At 45.2% G+C, this 8,113-nt stretch overlaps 1 long non-coding RNA gene across 1 annotated transcript; it reads left to right on the top strand.

Annotated features, from left to right (window-relative positions):
• Window positions 1-5,021: 5,021 nt before the first annotated feature.
• On the top strand, window positions 5,022-7,696 carry LOC135522483 (uncharacterized). The gene is made up of 2 exons (XR_010452685.1): window positions 5,022-5,860; window positions 7,051-7,696. It is a non-coding gene; the product is annotated as an uncharacterized LOC135522483 (long non-coding RNA).
• The last annotated feature ends 417 nt before the right edge of the window (window positions 7,697-8,113 follow it).

Here is an 8,113-nt window from a genome sequence, read left to right as displayed (position 1 = left end):
TGTGCCAGTCTAGATCTAACCAGATCTAGCCTCTCATTTATTGGAGGAGGAATGGTGTGTTGTCTGGGATGTTGTGTTCCACCTCTGAGCTGTGCTGCGGTGTAAAGTAGTTCCAGTGCAGAGTGCCACCCCTGCATCAGGGAACAGACATACCCCCCCGCCAGCTCATTCATCTCCCACGCAGAGAGGCACACTGGAAGATAAAACTGGACAGAAAAAGGTAAGGGGCAAAATGCAGGAAAATTTGATCTATATCAAGTCTCACCCTAACGATGACTTGAAAACTAGTGTGGCGCATTGTTGAAATCAATTACCTCCCTCAGATACACGCGCCTCGTTTCATTACTTCTGTGCCAGGGGATGCATGAAAAAAGGGATTTCGGAATTCTCTGCTAACCCGCACTTTATTGTATTAGAATGAATGACTTGTGAAACTCAGTCAGTGTGGCTGGTCCCTATAATTTAGATTACTCAGTCATTTTCTGTGGCTCTCAATCAGAATCAGAAACCTCCCTCAGTCAGTAGCCTATTTTTAAATTTTTTATTTTTTAAACTTTATTTAACTTGGCAAGTCAGATGAGAACAAATTCTTATTTACAATGACGGCCTACACCGGCCAAACCCGAACGACGCTGGGGCAATTGTGCGCCGCCCTATGGGACTCCCAATCACGGCCGGTTGTGATACAGCCTGGATTCAAACCAAGGTGTCTGTAGTGACGCCTCTAGCACTGAGATGCAGTGCCTTAGACCGCTGAGCCACTCGCCACTAGATCAAATAAACAAACAAATAAATATATATTTTTTTTTTAAAGAATATCCTGAGGACGTCGGGGGAGAATAGACGTTCATAAAGGAGGCGGTCTAAAATTGTATTTCTATTATTCAAATTTGTAACTTGTGAGCTCACGATGAAGCTGGCATGAGAAACTGTTTCACCCCTGGTAAGAACATTAGCATATCACAACTATTTATATCAATAATAATTTATTTAATTTGTAACGTGTTTTTCTCACACCCAAGGCGCCATTTTATTTTTATATGTAATAAAAGCAATCCACAAAATAGAACATAGACAGACAAGAAGCAAAGCTATATACAGGTATCATCAACTCTGGAGGTCATGAGAACAGAATTAGCTGAGGTCCTTGAAAGCTTTTCTGAACAGCACGGTCTTGAGCTGTGCCTTAAAGAGGACAGAGACTGCACTAATAATGTCTGGAAGTGTGTTCCACAGCTGCGGAGCCACACAACTGAAAGCCCTGTCACCTGTCGTTTTTAGTCTGCTGCAGGGCTGCTGAAGGAAGACGGACCTGGAGGAGCGAAGGGTGCGTTTGAAGCAGGAGGATAGAAAGAGGTCAGACAGGTACTTTGGGTCCAGAGTTGTGGATAGCTCAGTAGGTGTGAACCAGGATTTTGTAGTCGATGCGTGAGCATATGGATTGATGTGCTCACGGGGGAGGTGTGGGTGAGGACACGTCCAGCACCGTTCTGGACAAATTATAGCCTGTTTAGGCACTTGGCAGATAGGGCAACAAACAAGAGCTGACTGTCAAATATCACACCCAGGTTGTGAACCTCACTGGAGGGGAGGACCTTGACACCATCAATATTGAGGTTGTAACTGCTGATTTAGTCAATGATGATGCGAGTGCCAATCAGGACGACCTCTGTCTTCACTGCAGGAAACTAAACTGCATCCATGCTTTGATGTCCTGCAGGCAGCTGACCAGGAGTGCAGTGGCATTGTCAGTGTTTGTGGAGAAATACAGCTGAGTGTCGTCAGCATAGAAGTGAAAGCCCAGTCCGTGTTTCCTCAAGATGTGTCTCAGTGGCAACATGTAGATACAAAACAGTAGTGGCCCTAGAACCGAGCCTTGAGGGGGACCCCCTGTCGGACCACAACTGTCTCACCTACTAGGACCCATGCCTACAAACTGGTAGCGAGCAGTGGGATAGGACCGGAACCAGAACAGTGTCTGACAGGCCCAGGTGCTTCTCCATGCGGTCCAGCAGGATGGTGTCAGCCCCAGAGTTAGCGTTCATGAGGTCGTCATTGGTGACCCTTACCGGGGCAGTCTTGGTGCTGGGTCGAGCTCTGAAAACCAACTGGAGGTGCTCAAGTACCCCCAGTTGGTTCACCCACGACTGCATGGCCACGCACGCCTCCAACTCAATCATCAAGTTTGCGGACGACACAACAGTGGTAGGCTTGATTACCAACAACGACGAGACGGCCTACAGGGAGGAGGTGAGGGCCCTCGGAGTGTGGTGTCAGGAAAATAACCTCACACTCAACGTCAACAAAACTAAGGAGATGATTGTGGACTTCAGGAAACAGCAGAGGGAACAACCCCTATCCACATCAATGAAACAGTAGTGGAGAGGGTAGAAAGTTTTAAGTTCCTTGGCGTACACATCACAGACAAACTGAATTGGTCCACCCACACAGACAGCATCGTGAACTACTGAATATAAGAGCAGCGTCAACTCACCATCAGTACGACCAAGAATATGACTTTCGCGAAGCGGATCCTGTGTTCTGCCTTTCACCCAGGACAACGGAATGGATCCCAGCCGGCGACCCAAAAAAACAACTTCGTAAAAGAGGGAAACGAGGCGGTCTACTGGTCAGACTCCGGAGACGGGCACATCGTGCACCACTCCCTAGCATTCTTCTCGCCAATGTCCAGTCTCTTGACAACAAGGTTGATGAAATCCGAGCAAGGGTAGCATTCCAGAGGGACATCAGCGACTGTAATGTTCTTTGCTTCACGGAAACATGGCTCACTGGAGAGATGCTATCGGAGTCGGTGCAGCCAGCTGGTTTCTCCACGCATCGCGCCGACAGAAACAAACATCTTTCTGGTAAGAAGAGGGGCGGGGGCGTATGCCTTGTGGCTAACGAGACGTGGTGTGATCACAGAAACATACAGGAACTCAAATCCTTCTGTTCACCTGATTTAGAATTCCTCACAATCAAATGTTGACCGCATTATCTACCAAGAGAATTCTCTTCGATTATAATCACAGCCGTATATATTCCCCCTCAAGCAGACACATCGATGGCTCTGAACAAACTTTATTTGACTCTTTGCAAACTGGAATCCATACATCCTGAGGCTGCATTCATTGTAGCTGGGAATTTTAACAAGGCTAATCTGAAAACAAGACTTCCTAAATTGTATCAGCATATCGATTGCGCTACCAGGGCTGGCAAAACCTTGGATCATTGTTATTCTAACTTCCGCGACGCATATAAGGCCCTGCCCCGCCCTCCTTTCGGGAAAAGCTGACCACGACTCTATTTTGTTGATCCCTGCCTACAGACAGAAATTAAAACAAGAAGCTCCCACGCTGAGGTCTGTCCAACGCTGGTCCGACCAATCTGATTCCACACTCCAAGACTACTTCCATCACGTGGACTGGGATATGTTTCGTATTGCGTCAGACAACAACATTGACGAATACGCTGATTCGGTGTGCGAGTTCATTAGAACGTGCGTTGAAGATGTCGTTCCCATAGCAACAATTAAAACATTCCCAAACCAGAAACCGTGGATTGATGGCAGCATTCGCATGAAACTGAAAGCGCAAACCACTGCTTTTAATCAGGGCAAGGTGACTGGAAACATGACCGAATACAAACAGTGCAGCTATTCCCTCCGCAAGGCAATCAAACAAGCTAAGTGTCAGTATAGAGACAAAGTAGAATCTCAATTCAACGGCTCAGACACAAGAGGTATGTGGCAGGGTCTACAGTCAATCACGGATTACAAAAAGAAAACCAGCCCAGTCACGGACCAGGATGTCTTGCTCCCAGGCAGACTAAATAACTTTTTTGCCCGCTTTGAGGACAATACAGTGCCACTGACACGGCCTGCAACGAAAACATGCGGACTCTCCTTCACTGCAGCCGAGGTGAGTAAAACATTTAAACGTGTTAACCCTCGCAAGGCTGCAGGCCCAGACGGCATCCCCAGCCGCGCCCTCAGAGCATGCACAAACCAGCTGGCTGGTGTGTTTACGGACATATTCAATCAATCCCTATACCAGTCTGCTGTTCCCACATGCTTCAAGAGGGCCACCATTGTTCCTGTTCCCAAGAAAGCTAAGGTAACTGAGCTAAACGACTACCACCCCGTAGCACTCACTTCCATCATCATGAAGTGCTTTGAGAGACTAGTCAAGGACCATATCACCTCCACCCTACCTGACACCCTAGACCCACTCCAATTTGCTTACCGCCCAAATAGGTCCACAGACGATGCAATCTCAACCACACTGCACACTGCCCTAACCCATCTGGACAAGAGGAATACCTATGTGAGAATGCTGTTCATCGACTACAGCTCGGCATTTAACACCATAGTACCCTCCAAGCTCGTCATCAAGCTCGAGACCCTGGGTCTCGACCCCGCCCTGTGCAACTGGGTACTGGACTTCCTGACGGGCCGCCCCCAGGTGGTGAGGGTAGGCAACAGCATCTCCACCCTGCTGATCCTCAACACTGGGGCCCCACAAGGGTGCGTTCTGAGCCCTCTCCTGTACTCCCTGTTCACCCACGACTGCGTGGCCATGCACGCCTCCAACTCAATCATCAAGTTTGCGGAAGACACAACAGTGGTAGGCTTGATTACCAACAACAATGATTGTGGACTTCAGGAAACAGCAGAGGGAACACCCCCCTATCCACATCGATGGAACAGTAGTGGAGAGTAGTAAGTTTTAAGTTCCTCGGCATACACATCACAGACAAACTGAATTGGTCCACCCACACAGACAGCATCGTGAAGAAGGCGCAGCAGCGCCTCTTCAACCTCAGGAGGCTGAAGAAATTCGGCTTGTCACCAAAAGCACTCACAAACTTCTACAGATGCACAATCGAGAGCATCCTGGCGGGCTGTATCACCGCCTGGTACGGCAACTGCTCCGCCCACAACCGTAATGCTCTCCAGAGGGTAGTGAGGTCTGCACAACGCATCACCGGGGGCAAACTACCTGCCCTCCAGGACACCTACACCACCCGATGTTACAGGAAGGCCATAAAGATCATCAAGGACAACAACCACCCGAGCCACTGCCTGTTCACCCTGCTATCATCCAGAAGGCGAGGTCAGTACAGGTGCATCAAAGCTGGGACCGAGAGACTGAAAAACATCTTCTATCTCAAGGCCATCAGACTGTTAAACAGCCACCACTAACATTGAGTGGCTGCTGCCAACACACTGACTCAACTCCAGCCACTTTAATAATGGGAATTGATGTAAAATATATCACTAGCCACTTTAAACGATGCTATTTAATATAATGTTTACATACCCTACATTATTCATCTCGTATGTATGCGTATATACTGTACTCTATATCATCTACTGCATCTTTATGTAATACATGTATCACTAGCCACTTTAAACTATGCCACTTTGTTTACATACTCATCTCATATGTATATACTGTACTCGATACCATCTACTGCATCTTGCCTATGCCACTCTGTACCATCACTCATTCATATATCTTTATGTACATATTCTTTATCCCTTTGGTTATTACTGCATTGTCGGAACTCGAAGCACAAGCATTTCGCTACACTCACATTAACATCTGCTAACCATGTGTATGTGACAAATAAGATTTGATTTGATTTGAGTGGCCAGGTGGTTTTGGAGTTGGTTAGAAACAGCACGTTTGAGGGAGGAGCTTACTCTGGAAGGGCAGATTGGAAATAGGCCTGTAGTTCTGGAGGTTGTCAGGCATTTTAAGTGCTGGTGTGACTGTGGACAGTTTGAGCTGAGGAGGGACACATCCGGTGATGAGGGACTTGTTGATACTTTCTGTGAAGAAAGGCTCCAGAGCAGGTAAGCAGGTCTTGACAAGGGAGGTGGGGATAGGGTGAAGTGAGCAAGTTGTTCTAACCAGCTTGGTTACATCAGCTGCAGTGACTGTGGTGAAGGTGGAGAACCTAGACTCAAGGAGTGTAGGACTGGGTAGACCAACTACAGGGGCTGGAAAGGACAGGATGGTGTTTTGGAGTTTTCAATTTTGTATTTGGAAGAAGCGCAGGTATTTGTTGCACTGTTCTGAGGAGGCTGAGGTAGCAGAAATGTTGACAGGTTGGAGGCGCTTGCTCACAATAGAGAACAGCAACAGTGCTGGTATTTGAATCCAAATAATTAGCTAGGATTCAAATATGTTAACTAATTTTAACGCTGTTGATTAAAAAATAACTAGATATGTGTTCAACACAAAAAAAGCAATGCACATAAAAAAACACTTAAAACAAATAATTCAGAATAAGTTTGCAGGAGTAAACTACCACGTCTGCTACTAGGCGCCATTGCAACCATCTATCAGTGACAGCAGCTGGTTCAAAGGTACATCCTTGAAAGCATTAACGTTAGAGGTTGAGGTTCACTCTCTTCAGTCAAAGGAAATAAATAGTAGCTTGTTTCTTGCTTAGTTTTTCTTGTATTCTTTGGGGGCTTAGCTATTTTGTAGCACATTCACATTTGGGCTGAACAAATTGGTCTGTGACAGCAAATTATCATTTGTCTTGATGCTGTGTACAGGCTGAGTCATGAGTTTCGGGAGGGAGCCTTAAGTGAAGCCAATGCCCTCATGCATCATCCCAATATAGCGGTCTCACTGGAGATACAGTCAGGCATAGCTGTGACCCTCTTCCAGGCAAACAACCAGGACTAGGAGATGGCTTTGAGTTTTGTGTATGTGCAAGACCTGTGTTTTTTAATTATTCTTAATGTACTGTTATGTCAGCCATCTTGACCATGAAAAAGGACAGGACATGCCATGAGCCAACAAATACTCTCATTTTATCTGAGCACATTGTTTACCTAAATGTCACTTTTCACCATTGTTTTAAAACAATCCATACAGTATACTCATCATAAGTCAGTTTCCTTGTATGTAATGAAGATTATATTTTGCTGGCTGTATATCTGAATGTACATAAACAGGTGAGAAAAGTAATACTGTATCTCTTATCGTTACACTTTAGAGATCTAACCCTATCGATCTGAATTCTCTACAGGTGGCGTACATGAGACTGTAATGTCAGAGGTCAAGAGCCATGGATCCACTCATCTTTCCTAGAGGGAGCACCAGCAGAAGAAGCACTGGAACACTAGAGTACAGTGACTTATGTCTTCGGCTGTGTTCAAGAGGCACGTAATGGAACACCAAGTTTCAAGCATTTTCCAAAAAGAATGCTCATTCCGCTATACGTTTTGAATAGGTTTATTCATTTTGGTCCTACTGAACATGACCCTGATAGCTGCTGTAATGCAGACCATGTAAAAAGACTTGTATCATTCCATTCCATTGGAATGTCTGAATTATTGATGACCTGCCCAGATTAAATAGTGAATCTGACTAACATGCCTATGTTGAAGTGCATGTTTATTAGAGGGGGGGGGGGACTTTTATTGTAAATAAGAATAGAATATGTTTCTAAACACTTCTGCATGAATGTGGATGCTACCATGATTACAGATAATGAATCGTGAATAATGATGAGTGACAAAGTTACAGATGCCCAAATATCATACCCCTCAATGGCTTGTAGGTATATTTGTGCATCTAACATTCTCACTCATTATTCACGATTCCTTCAGGATTATCCGTCTTATTCTTTTTTTTCTTTCTTTTTTTTTACAATAAAAGTGACTCCAAAATGACACACTACATTATTTACCATTCATTTCTATTGGGCACAAAATCATCTGAAACACAACCAAAACAAACAGCAAATGCATCCAACAAATGTGTGGTCACAAGCTTGATGTAGTCATTGCAGGCTATAAATATGGGACCAAATACTTAACTTCTTACTACTTTAACACATACATAAGTGAATTTGTCCCAATACCCTCAAAAAGAAGCTGACAGTCTGCACTTTAACCTCAGTCATTGTTTGATTTCTAATCCAAACTGTTGAAGTATAAAGCCAAAAGAGGAAGAAGAAAAAAATGCTTCACTGTCCCAATAATTACGGAGGGCTCTATGTAACCTCTGTGACAGGCTTTTAATTTTACCTCTACACAATTTTCAAAGCCACACTACCTGCTACTGTGTGAGAGGAAAATCAACTGACA

The sequence above is a fragment of the Oncorhynchus masou genome, chromosome 30, assembly GCF_036934945.1.
Source record: "Oncorhynchus masou masou isolate Uvic2021 chromosome 30, UVic_Omas_1.1, whole genome shotgun sequence".
Taxonomy (NCBI): domain Eukaryota; kingdom Metazoa; phylum Chordata; class Actinopteri; order Salmoniformes; family Salmonidae; genus Oncorhynchus; species Oncorhynchus masou.
This window is presented reverse-complemented; position numbering and strand designations above follow the sequence as displayed.